This window comes from Lethenteron reissneri, chromosome 24 (genome assembly GCF_015708825.2).
Source record: "Lethenteron reissneri isolate LAM-NWPU_2019-01 chromosome 24, ASM1570882v1, whole genome shotgun sequence".
Classification (NCBI taxonomy): domain Eukaryota; kingdom Metazoa; phylum Chordata; class Hyperoartia; order Petromyzontiformes; family Petromyzontidae; genus Lethenteron; species Lethenteron reissneri.
Genome location: NC_083802.1, coordinates 9,111,237 through 9,124,933, shown reverse-complemented (window position 1 = coordinate 9,124,933; position 13,697 = coordinate 9,111,237).

Below are 13,697 nucleotides of genomic sequence, written 5' to 3'. Positions count from 1 at the left end.
AATTATCAGAGGGTGTTTGCATTTTTGCCACAAGTATGTGTGGCTAATGCAGACGTGATGCCTTGCAGTAGGTATCTATTTGGTGTTTAAACATCTTAACAACTGTTTTATTGCCAGAAAGTGTAAAACCTATTCTTATTTTTTCATCATTTTCATACAAGCCAAAGGGTCCCATAGATACATGTATATATATTTAAAATGCCTCCTAGTGAGGTCAAACAAAGGATAAGAGCTAGGTTCATATTGTGTGGAGGACAGGTGCTGAAAGACACATCTAAAGTGTGAGATTGTCAATCTGGGGTCATTGTGAAAGATAACGATAAACTTTGCTGTGGCTGGGTTCGTTGATTGTAAAACTTGCCATCGGGTGTTTGGTGTGCAATAGCCACAAATAATCTCTGCGGTAGCACAGACGCGTGGCTCTCTTCCAACTCGTGGGACGAAAGTAACTGAGAAGCACTCTCGTCAATAGTGTGAGTTAAAGATGCCCTGCACTTACGACGAAGAATCAACAATAACATTGGCAGTAAAGTTTGTTTGTAAGGATGTTAAGATCTTACGAATAATGTTCTGCAGACAGGTTTTGTGAATTAGCACAGCGCCTGATCGACTTTTTCTTCTCCAGATCCTACGAAGTCGGTTTCTCGAAACAACAACATATACGCCAGAGGAACTCACTCACTCCATTATCATTCACGAACTCAAGGACGACGTGGGCTGATGATTTGTGAGACGGTGCTATCTTTGTGAGACGATGCATTTACATAAAACGCTGTGCAGTGCAGACAACATTGAACCAGCTAACATACACGCATCGAGGGAGTTCGAGTTGGAGCAATGTGTACGTGTCAAATTGTGGTGCTAATACTGTAGCAGTACCTACTCCCATTTGACGACTATTGCTATTTTTATTTCACCAGGTAAGGCACACTGAGCTACGCAGCTCTTTTTCAGTCGCGACCTCGCCACAAATTTTAGCTCAACGAAATGGCTTATCACGTGGACATTTATAGCAGCCATATACTCTAAAGGCGTGTTTATAAATGTGGAGGGAACCCCCTGAGGACCCGGAGAAATCCACACGACCACGGGAAGAGATCATGCACACTCGAGATATACAGGCGTCAGGGGCGGGAACCCACGACCTCCTGTATACCAGGCCAGGTGGTTAACATCTCACCACCATGGCACCCTTAGAGCTGTAACGTGTCTGTCTACACTGCTGGGCACACACCTGCTTAATTCAGCATTGCACAATACTGTACAGTGGCAATGGAGATTAAGATGATGCTCGCGTCTAACAAACAGTCGAGCATCATTGACGCTTGCAAAGGCGTTGGTGACATTTTTAGGGCACTCCCAACTTACAAAGTCGGCTTTAGAATAAGACATTGCAGGAGTCTGTTGAAACATGTCGCAGGACACGCTATGTTGTTATGATGTTGGAATCCATTTCCTGCTAACATGAACACATCTACATAATACTGGCAGACAGAGCCGATGAGCCCCGATTCAAGGAGTCGAGTTTAGACTGCGTATCGAGGAGTGCCGTGGAAATCTGGTTTCATCCTTCGAATGTCTCAAAGACGCCACACATGCTTTGGAAGCTTTCCAAAATTCCAACATTACATCTCACTACTGTCTGGCTAGAATGGCTAAAATGTGAACTTCCAACTGATACAGGTGGTACATTTTCACTGTGTTTGTCATTGAAAAACATACAACTTTTACACGAATTACTACCACATAGAAGCCACTATGTAGTGAGCAGAGCAAGTAATGTGTTCCACGTGTGGTTAAACACTTTCATTTAAGGAATTCGTATTTAGGAGCAGAGACCTGTTTTGATTTAACGGAGGATAGCACTTGAACGCTGTGAGAACAAACATAGACGTCAATGATTGATTTAAAAAGATTGATTTAAAAAATAATATTGCGGGTCGCATTGCGCCGGGCAAGACGCTGGTATTGCTGCGGGTTCGAGTTTGGGTCAGATAGTCGTGGGTCGCAGGTTTCCACATCGTCAACACGCCCCCACCCCTCTCCAAAGCGGCCCCTTAACCCCACATTTCCTCCGGATTGAAGGTTGCAAGAATGACCACTCTCCCTCAAAACTAAATAAGGAACCCCACGAACAACCAACGTTACGAAGATGCGTGGCGCGTCTCCGCACGCGCGCTCTGAAACTTTGCCACCCTCTGAGCTCGATTTCCGTTCACGGCTAACATCAAGTGGTGAATGGATATCTGGGTCTCTTGGTGGCCGAGACCGCGTGGATTCGTGATTTTTTTTTAGGTGGCCCGCGCAATATCTTGCGAGTCGCAAACCAACCCCGCCGTGCACGGGGGGTCATGATGAGCGCGCCGTTCCGGGAAACCCCCTCGCGATTTCGCGGAACGAAACAGAGGAGCGAGAAAGGAGACATCTGCGCCGTGATTCATTCGGTGGGAACTTTCCAAAATTGCGCGCGGTGTCTCGCCGTGACGCGGGCAAAACTTGGCTACTGGAAGATAGTTATCGCCCCCGTTCTTCATTCGGGGAAATACTAATTAGTGTTCCTTATTCATCTGGGGAAAATAGATTTATCTGAACATTAAAGTGCGTAATCTGCCAATGATGCAATGCAAATAATGCAACTTGTCATCGAGTACATAAATATTAGAGGTTACTTAAATAAATGAGTAATGCTGATTATTAATCCAGGATAATAATGTGATTTCATAATCCAGTGTATTGAAATGATGATGTACAGGTGTGTTGCACAGCTGCGGCGGGCCAGGTAAGAATAGACGGTGTTCCGCACAGGTCGGTGTTCCGCACCCATACAAGGTGAAGTCAATGGTGCTGGTTTGCCCTGACTCCTGTCATAGGAATGTGGAATTTCCGTCTCTGGCTCAAAGGCCGCTCAGGGCGAAGAGCGGCGCCCCAAGTGCGACACACCCAGACTCAGGACTTGGCCATTATCAGCCGCCGTTATGTAGCTACTGAAGTCTGTGGAATGAAAACAGAACATTGACCTTCAAAGAGTGTGGCTACTCTTCTCACCAGTCCGCTGTTTTGCCGAGACATCCCCTTCAGGCTATAGAAGAGCCCGTTTGTCGTGGACTCGTATACAAGTCGCTGCAGTCAAAGTGTGCCTCGGCTCACGCGAGAGCGGGGGCGGTGCTCTGCTCCATTGGCGACTCTGTAGCCAGGGCTGGGCCTTGCACGGTCAATAATGGAAAGTGAATAGTTTTAAATTTGAAGCTTTCGTGACTGCAAGGATCCATACTCTTGGGGTTTTTCGGTAAAGTCGCGTAGGGAAAATAAATAAATAAAATACATAATAAAATTTATATAAATAAAATAATATTTATTATTATTTAAGAGATGTATTACTAGTAAGATGTATAATTTTATTTATTTTAATATTATTTCTTTGCTTTTTATTATTTATTATTATTATTATTATTATTTATTTTTACATACGTGACTTAACCGAAAAAAAACCTAAGAGTAGTGAATAGTTTGTGGATAATACAGGCTGCTGATGGTGGGTGCTGTTGATGTTTCATAAAGATGTCGGTGTGGTTAATGAATAAATATGCTGTTGCTGCTGATGATACTGACGTAATGAATGAGACTGCTGACGACGAGAGTGGTAGTGGTATTAATAATAGTGGCATGGTTACTGAGGCTGATGATACTGGTCTAAGGAATGTGCTGAGGCTGGTGATGATGACCATAATCTGTGTGCTATCCACCAATCCCGAATGAAACACGCTGGCGTAAGGCTCCGCAATTCGGTGGCCGGATGTTATCTCCCTCGGCTGGTATGGGGGTCATGGGTTCGATCTCGATCCCGACGCCTGCATATTTTGGAGTTTGCGGTGTCTCTCTCCCCGTGGTCGCGTGGATTTTTCTCCGGGTCCTCCGGCTTTTCCCTCCACATTTATAATCAACATGACGCATTTAGAGTATTTGGCTGCTATGCATTTCCACGTGATAAGCCACTTCGTTGAGCTATAATTTGTGGCCAGGTCGCTTCTGAGAAAAGCCGTCCATAAATGACGTCACGCACCTGGGGAGGGGGGGGGGGCATACATTTATGACGATGTGTGACGAGGGGGGGGGGGGGGTTTGAGAAATGTGACGTCACATCAAAATGCGCAACTTTAAATAAATATAGACAACACGTTCTACTTAACTAAATAGACTTTGTAATAAATGTTTTCTCCTACAACATCAGAGTGCAGCGCCACATTAAATACGCACTACAATGACAATAGTTTAAAGCGATTTGAAGCATGTTTTATTTTCAAAATGGAAAATGGTTTTGGGGGGGCAGAGCTTTGTGACGTCATATTTGAGGGGGGGGGTCTGACTTTTTGTGACGCCGTGTGACGAGGGGGGGGGGGGGTCAAGAATCGTACAAAATCGCGTGACGCCATTTATGGACGGCCCCATATAGTTCAGTGGGCCTTATTTGGGTAAAATAAAAAAAACAGTTTAGGCTACCGCGCGCCCGTCATAAACCCGTGATTGCAAAAGCCAAGCCACGTGTGATGTGTTATGTGCTCACTCACAAACGTGGGGCGTGTGTCATCACAGCTTGCGTTGTAAACTTTTAAATGAACATTTCTGACTGGATTACCAAGTAAAAGCATTAAATGTGTTCGTGATTACACACTGGTTAATTCGTGTAAGATAAGTTGAGTGTTGCAACTCAGGCACACAAACGTAACGTACGATTGCGGGTTTGTCTATTGCGAGATATAATTATAGATGCCCTATACAGTATATATTTAACCACGCGAGAAAACCATTGAGAATCATTCTCTCTTCTGAATATCTGTCCTATGTTTAACTCGGTAGGAAACCATTGAGATTAATGATGTTATCGCTTGCAATGGACGTATTTTTTTATTTAACCAATGGGGATTTTATATTTAGATGCATTATATGATTAACCACGTGAGAGTGCATGGTGATTCATTCGATCTGCTTGTCTTTTATTTGACCAGGTGAGATCGCGTTGAGATTCATTATCTCGAGTGATCGCCTTCATTTAACCGGTTACACACGAGATTGTATGAGATAGGGTGTTTCCCCCTCGCATTGGTGGAGTTTTGTCCCGGTCTTCTGCTTTACTCACACATGTAAACATAAATTAATGCACGATAATACCTTAATATATATAGAGGACTGCCTGAGCTTGGGCAATTGTTGTCACCGACTCACCGCATGATGTGCCTTGCTTTATCTGTGCATGGTTCATCCTCACGCCTCTGCGTCGTTCGCTCTCTCTCACATCGAGACTGAACGAATGCTGTGCAGCGCTTTAAACGTTGCAATGATTCCCATTCATAGGTGGTCACGGACAGCACTGTTAAAGGCTGCACGGGTGATCTTTGTGCTGTGCTGAATAGTTAGAACGTGTGCGTGTGTACAGGCAATAGACTGTTTTGTGGTTAAGTGCGGTACACATTGTATGGGGAGCGGTGGATTAGGAGTTTTGCGGGTTGCGCTACGAACCTTGCGTCTGAACACGGTCCTTCGCCTCTCCTAGGTGGACTCAGCCTCAAATGAATACCTGGTGCGGTGTTTAGTAAACATCGCCACTCGGGAGACAAAGGCGGCCGGGCGTGGTGCTGGCCACCCACCCCCTCGTGTGCCGCGCCGGCCTTCATAGGCGCTACTCGCTAACAGCACTTGCCCCAGCAGTCTGTTAAGACTATACGGGGGATATTTGTCTTTGCTTTGCATTGTGTGTACGCGCGGGGCTGGTGGGAACTGCGCTACGAACCAGTGCCACCCGAGTTCGATTCCGGGCCACGGCAAACTTTTATCAGTGGTGAGGGGCATCCGAACCTGTTCTGTACACTTTTCAGAATGTTGCAAGAACCCCAACAAAATCAATCCCTTCTATACACTGCCCGTCGGGTGCCTTGTACACGCAACAGACTGATTAAAGGGCCGTGACATTATAATTATACGTTGTCTGTGTGTACATGGGATTCGTGTTTGTATCCGAAGATTTGTACAAAGTTTGTGCGCGTGTGCACACAAAGTGCTGAATTGTGTGCCTTTGTCGTTGTGCAACGCGCTTGTGATTACAATGTTTAATCTGGTAAGGAATGTATGGAATGGGGGTGGTTTGCCTGATGTGGGTCTCCCTGTACTCACACACGTGTACAAAGGCAAAGATCCCCCATATAGCCTTAACAGGGCAAGTGCTATAAGCGTGCACCGATGATAGTCGGCACAGCACACGACGGGGTGGGTGGCCAGCACCACGTCCGGCCGCCTTTGTCTTTCCACCGGACCATTTGAGGCCGAGTCGTCCTAGTGGAGGCCAGGGACCGATTCTAATAATCGTCACTGGTGTTGGCCGTGAGCGAGAATCAAGGCTGGGTCGCCGGCTTTGTCGTGCAGCGCGCTAACCACTGCGCCACCGCTCCCCACACACGTACAGACACACCTGTGTGTGTACACCTGTGTGAACATTTTTGTACATTTACGCTCCTTGTCAACACACTGCAGAATGAGAGGCCTTCCCACGCCGTGTCAATCGCAGGGGTTTCTTGTGACCATACTTCCTTACGCTGGTCAGTGCGGGTTGAAGGGGAGTGGGGGGCTTTTACGTGGGAGCATTGTACAGTATAGCAATGGATTGTTCTCGACTGCCCCACACACGTGTGTCTTATGCATGGTGTTTGCCCATCCAAGCACTACCAAGATTCAAAATCCTGCTTAGCTTCCGAGATCTGACGAGATCATTCCGGATAAGATAATATGTGTACCTGTATATGTACACCTTTATGCAACTGTGGTGGACGGAGCGTACACACGCCGGTGAAGGCGTGCACGCGGGTGTTGGCCGAGTAGAGGAACTGGGGCAAGGGTCACGGAGGACCCAATCTGGAGGCCCCTGGAACCTGCTGGCGGCTTCGAGAAGGAAGGCGCGGTCAGGGCGGAGCCAGGCAGTTGCTGGGAGCATAAAAGGAACCGAGAGCGGGGAGCTCAGGGCTGTCGGTTCTGGGAGTGGACTCGTCTCGTCGTCGCTGTCGTCTCGCCGCCGTCGTCGCTGCCGTCTTCGCTAGATATCACGCGGCCAGATAGTTGTTGGCTGTCTCGGTCAGCGCCATCGGTGTTACGCGGTTCGGGTTGTGTTGAGGCTAGGCGAGGTGACTATGGAGAGTGATGAGGACGAACCTGTGAAGTGTGGACTTGTTGAATAAAGAAGGTGCCTCCTGGAAGCCCTTGTCTCTGAATCGTGACACTACACATACACCTCTATTGGGCATTCTCTTTGCCTGTATGGACTCGCTTGGGTTGGCTGTATTGATTCGTGTCGTGGGGGAACCGGCAAAACTACAGGATATGAACTCTCTCCTCGTGGCGAGCAGACCTGGACATTGGCATTTAGCTCCTGAAAAAACACGCAATAATATAATATAAACACTTTGGTTCTTTCGGTAAAGTCACGTAGGTAGAAAAATAAAAAATATATCACGATGTTTCGATCGCAACACAAGCGGTCGTCCTCAGGCGGAAAAAATAATCCAGCAGTAGATGTACCAACTTCGGTGAGGCACTGCCTTACCAACACTTACTTCATCTGGAATGGTACATTCTACAAACAAAATTAAGGTACCCCTATGGGTTCTCCCTTATCACCAATGGTAGCGAATGTTTTCATGAAGAAATTTGAAGCAGATGCCATCCTGACATCCACCCTACGTCCTTCCCTGTGGAGGAGATACGTAGATGACACTTTCGTCATCTTGCCACATGGCCAGCCAGCACTGAACCATTTTTTCAACCACATCGATTCTATACACCCATCCATCAAATTCACCATGGAAGTGGAAAATGATGTGCTTGCGTCCGGGGATGGAATTCCTTTCCAGCTCACACCCCACTTGCTTATCGCCACATGAATAGCCTCTTGCTGTAACAGCTCTCTCGCTGGTTCAGCAGTTCCACTGCTGGATTATATTTTTTCCGCCTGAGGACGACCGCTTGTGTTGCGATTGAAACGTCGTAATATATTATTTTTTGTTTTAATTTATTTTTCTACCTACGTGACTTTACCGAAAGAACCAAAGAATATGGATTCCTGCAGTCACGAAAGCTTCAAATCAAAAATAGAATATAATTAATATTGGTACTGGAAGACACTTTTCTGTATTTGCTGATGGTGTCAATGATATTGCTACTGCTGCTTCAATTGTGATTAAGTAGATTATGATGATTATTAAGTAGATGATGATGATGATTAAGTAGATTATGATCGAGTTTGAAGCATCAGCAGCATCGTGCTTTGAAATTGCCAAAGCATGATGCTGCTGCTCCTGCTGGAGGTGATGGTTGTGCTGATGGTAGCGGTCTTATCTGGGTGTGGGGAGATGTAGTGTAGCGGGTAGCGCGCTGCGCTTCGAACCCGGCCACTATGCTACGATTCACGCTCACGACCAACACCAGCGACGATTATCTGAACCGGTCCTGGGCCTCCCCTAGGTCGACTCAGCCTCAAACGAGTACCTGGCGCGGTGTGTAAACATCGTCACAGGGGAGACAAAAGCGGCCGGGCGTGGTTGCGTCCACCCACCCCCTCGTGCGCCGTGCCGGCCTTCATAGGTGCTCGTTAACAGCACTTGCCCCTACAGTCTGTTAAGGCTATACGGGAGATCTTTGTCTTTGATCTTATCTGGGTACCCGCGTTCAGCGCAGGAATGGGAGCGGCGCTCAGGAATGCGCATCAAGGTATCTCTCACAAAGACAAAGAAGACGCCCCTTGTAGCCTGCACACGCTCTTGGTGTAAGTGCTGCTAGCGAGCATCTTTGAAAGCACGCATTGCCCACACGAGGGTGATTGCGACCAGCCGCATGTGTCTCCCCCGGTGGTGCAGATGTATACACACTGCACCAGGTGTACTCTACTCATTTAAGGCTGAGTCGACCTAGGGGGTGGTGTCCAAGAGTGCTGCTCCAAGACCGGTTCAGATATCGAGCTCGGGTCGCGGAGTTCAATAAGTACGACCGACATTGGCAGTGGCAGCAATAGTTTAGTCATCAGCAACAACAGCAGCCGTAGCAATAACATCTTCATCATCAGCAGCAGCAAAAGTAGCTATAACGACATTAGCAGCAGGAAGTGCCATTATTATCATCAGGAGCAACAACAATAACAGCAACAGCAGAATCAGATTTCACAAACATTACAAGTAGCGTTGTGGTGACGTATTGGTAACATCGGTACCTCAACAACAATTGCCTGAGTTCGACACCAGATTCAAAGTCATTTCTGTGTGAAGTTTGTATGTCCCCCCCCCCCCCCCCTGTTCTATATGCAGGTTTCCTCCTATATGTTGAAGAAAAAAACAATGTAATGGGTGATTGGCTAAAACGTCGGGGATGCGCGTCGAATATCGAAACGACGTATATCGAAGCAATTCACAGGGTGGGTAGGTGGAGGCGAAGGGTGAGAGGCGACACACATCGGGTAGCGGTGACGTCGCTGACTAACGCCGCTGACTAACGCCGCTGACTAACGCCGCTGACTAACGCCGCTGACTAACGCCGCTGACTAACGCCGTTGACTAACGTCATTGACTAACGCCGTCGACTAACGCCGTCGACTAACGCCGTCGACTAACGCCGTCGACTAACGCCGTTGACTAACGTCGTTGACTAACGCCGTCGACTAACGCCGTCGAATAACGTCGTCGACTAACGCCGTCGACTAACGCCGTCGACTAACGCCGTCGACTAACGCCGTCGACTAACGCCGCTGACTAACGCCGCTGACTAACGCCGTTGACTAACGCCGTTGACTAACGCCGCTGACTAACGTCGCTGACTAACGCCGTCGACTAACGCCGCTGACTAACGTCGCTGACTAACGCCGCTGACTAACGTCGCTGACTAACGCCGTCGACTAACGCCGTCGACTAACGCCGCTGACTAACGCCGCTGACTAACGTCGCTGACTAACGCCGTTGACTAACGCCGCTGACTAACGCCGTTGACTAACGCCGTCGACTAACGTCGCTGACTAACGCCGTCGACTAACGCCGCTGACTAACGCCGCTGACTAACGCCGCTGACTAACGCCGCTGACTAACGCCGCTGACTAACGCCGCTGACGTGAGTGTGAATCGAGGCGACGCACATCGGGTAGCGGTGTTAATAAAGTGACGACGTATTTGCGAAACGAAGTCAACGGGAAACGTAAATCGGGGTATCATTGTACCTGAAAATGACTCGACTGTATTTGCATCATAGGTAGCAACAGCTCCCCCTACTGGACCATCTTTAGTACGGAGTTGAGACTCGGTAAAGCTTTCCTGGCTAAATAAACGTAATAATGAATAGGACCGGTCTTAAGACTCAAAACATAATAATTCCACTGCTGGAAGAACGCCTCCCAACTGCGATCATGGGGTGGGGGTTGTTAAGCCATACTTCACCACGTTGGTCAGTGCAGGTAGGTCAAAATTGGTTCAGATATCACTCGACAGATTTCTACTCGCTTCATTACCGTACTTTATTGTACAATGATTTTGTCATAGTCTGAGACTATGTCCTCCATAATAGAGGTGTGTTGGGTTAGATCGCGTAAATATATAAATGTGTCGTTAAAACCCGCCACCACCCGACACAGCCAACTAGTGAGGGTTGTCACGTAAACAGAACATGTCAATTCGTCACTAGTACAGCACACCGGTGTGTTGGAGAGCCAAGCCACAACATTTACAATCTGAGTACGACGTTTCGCCAGTAATTACAACTAGCTTCATCAGGCGACAGCCAGATTTGTGGAGAAGTCCACCTGTTTCGTTCCTTATATATAGCGGCGTAGATGTGGTGACCCAAAAAAAACTCTATTATGGATGATATTGGTTGTGAAAGCCCACGTGTTTAACATACTATGTCCTGGTCTCTTGAGTTCTCACCCGATTTAGTTCTGACCTGATTAGTTCTCACCTGCATGATTAGTGATTTAGAAACATGCGTTTAGAAAGTATTTGGCTGCTATAAATTCCCACGTGATAAGCCACTTCATTGGGCTATCATTTGTGATAGCCAAGTCGTTTCTGAAAAAAGAGCGATATCGTGGACTATATCTTGACTGAAAGCTTTCGTGACTGTAGAAATTCATATTTCATATTCTTTGGGTCTTCAGACGACCGCTTGCGTTGCGATCGAAACGTCGATATTATTGTATTTTTTTCTATCTACATGGCATTTATCGAAATACCCAAAAAATATAGTGGACTATGTTGCGCCTGGAACACCACAAGGCGGGCGATAGTTGGCTATGTATGTGGCCTGTAAATCCAGCCCTAAGTGGAGGCAGCGAGGGTTCGTAGAAGTGTAGTGAAAGTCCCTTCCAATGGGCGTTGAGGAGGTGCCATGAAATATTTAACTTTTTTCGCACCGTATGTAACCAACCGTGCTAATCGGAGGTGCCATACCGTGGCTCGCCATGCGAAGGCGAGTACAGCAAGTGGTTACTAATCGCCATCTTTAAAGATGCTCGCAAGTAGCACTTGTCCTGGGGATAGAGCGTTGCACCCTCGCACGCGTGGGTTTTCTCCAGGTGCTCCGCTTTGATCCCACGTGCACAATAAACACTCCTTGTTAATTGGCTGAAAACATCTTCAAATAATCCATAATAGAGGTGTTTTGGATCCGATCTCATAAATATAAATGTGTCGTTAAACCCGCCACCACCCGGCACAGCCAAATAGTAAGGTTTTCCACGTAAACAAAATATGCCAGTTCGTTGTTGAAGAGTAAACCCACCAAATAAAAAAAAAATTCGAGTACTTAAAATAAACACTCGATGCGGCAGAACCCCTCCTGAAAAAAAAAAGTCAAATCACTCAGAGTGCCTCTCTTGGATTGATGACAACAGAAAGTAAATCGACATTGCAGAGACCATTGCAGCTCGCGCGGGCCAATCAGCTGCGAGCCCCCCCGTCCCTTCGCCCCGATGCGGGAGTCCAATTAAGGAGCCGTGCCAGTGGCGTGGACAGCGATTACAGAGGAAGAGGGGAGAGTGAAGGGAGAGGGTGGGGAGAGGGTGAGAGGAGAGGGTGAGGGGAGTGAGGAGAGAGTGTGTGTGGAGTGAAGGGAGAGTGTGTGTGGAGTATGTGGAGTGTGGGGAGTGACGGTGTGTGGAGTGATGAGAGAGTGTGTGTGGAGTGAAGGGAGTGATGAGAGAGTGTGTGAAGTGTGGGGAGTGATGAGAGAGTGTGTGTGGAGTGTGGGGAGTGATGAGAGAGTGTGTGTGGAGTGTGGGGAGTGATGAGAGAGTGTGTGAAGTGTGTGGAGTGTGTGGAGTGTGTGGAGTGAAGGGAGAGAGTGTGTGTGAAGTGTGGGGAGTGAGGAGAGAGTGTGGGGAGTGAGGGTGTGTAGAGTGATGAGAGAGTGTGTGTGGAGTATGGGGAGTGAGAGTGTGTGGAGTGAAGGGAGAGAGTGTGGGGAGTCAAATGTTTTCGTTCCGGATGACCGCTGCAACGTATGATCTTGTGTTTTGATTCAGTGTGCTGATCTTTAAAGGTGCATTTGAAAAATGTTGATACTCTGATGCTCCTGCTGTTGTGGAGTGACTCATGCAGCCAGCTATGGCTGCAGGGTTTGGTGGTACATGTTGTTTATGTCGTTTATTGTGACATTTCGGTCACAGTTCCTATGATCACTGTTTCATTGCTTTCATGGCTTTATTTTGGTGATTTCGAAAACGTTTTTCGGTTTGGCCATGTTTGTTTGTTGTAGTACGGAGTTAGACTGATGGCCTTCATCTAAGTTGTCTTGTGGTTGTCGTTGTTGTTGTTGTTTGACTTGCATCCCACTGGGATTTTTGCACAGTGTTGGTGTACGGTGCTTGTTTTCTGGAAGACTTTGCATTTTTTTCCTGGATTTTTCTGTTTGCGCATAGTCACATAGTCACTTTAACATGTTTTCTTGTTCATGTTTTTGTTTGTTGCGGTTGCACCCGATTCAAGAGCCGAATGGCTCACAGGGCTCTACCTAATAAATGAAACTGAGTGAGGAGAGAGTAAAGGGAGAGAGTGTGGGCAATGTGGGGAGTGAGGGTGTGGAGAGTGAGGGGAGAGGGGGTGTGGGGAGTGTGGGAAGTGAAGAGAGAGTGAGTAGGGAGGGAGAGAGGGTGTGATGAGAGATGGTGTGGGGAGTGAGTGTGGGGAGTGAGGGTGTGGAGAGTGAGGAGAGAGTGTGGAGAGTGAGGGGAGAGGGGGTGTGGGGAGTGTGGGAAGTGAGGAGAGAGTGAGTAGGGAGGGAGAGAGGGTGTGATGAGAGATGGTGTGGGGAGTGAGTGTGGGGAGTGAGGAGAGAGAGAGGGGACAGAGTGTGGAGAGTGAAGGGGTGGAGAGTGAGTGGAGAGTGTGTGGAGTGTGGAGAGTGAAGGGTGGAGAGTGAGTGGAGAGTGTGTGGAGTGTGGAGAGTGAAGGGGGGAGAGTGAGGAGAGAGAGAGTGTGTGGAGTGTGTGGAGTGTGAGGAGAGAGTGTGTGGAGTGTGGAGAGTGAAGGGTGGAGAGTGAGGAGAGAGAGAGTGTGTGGAGTGTGTGGAGAGTGAGGAGAGAGTGTGTGGAGTGTGTGGAGTGAAGGGGTGGAGAGTGCGGAGAGTGTGTGGAGAGTGAGGGGGTGGAAAGTGAGGAGTGTGAAGGGGTGGAGTGTGTGGAGAGT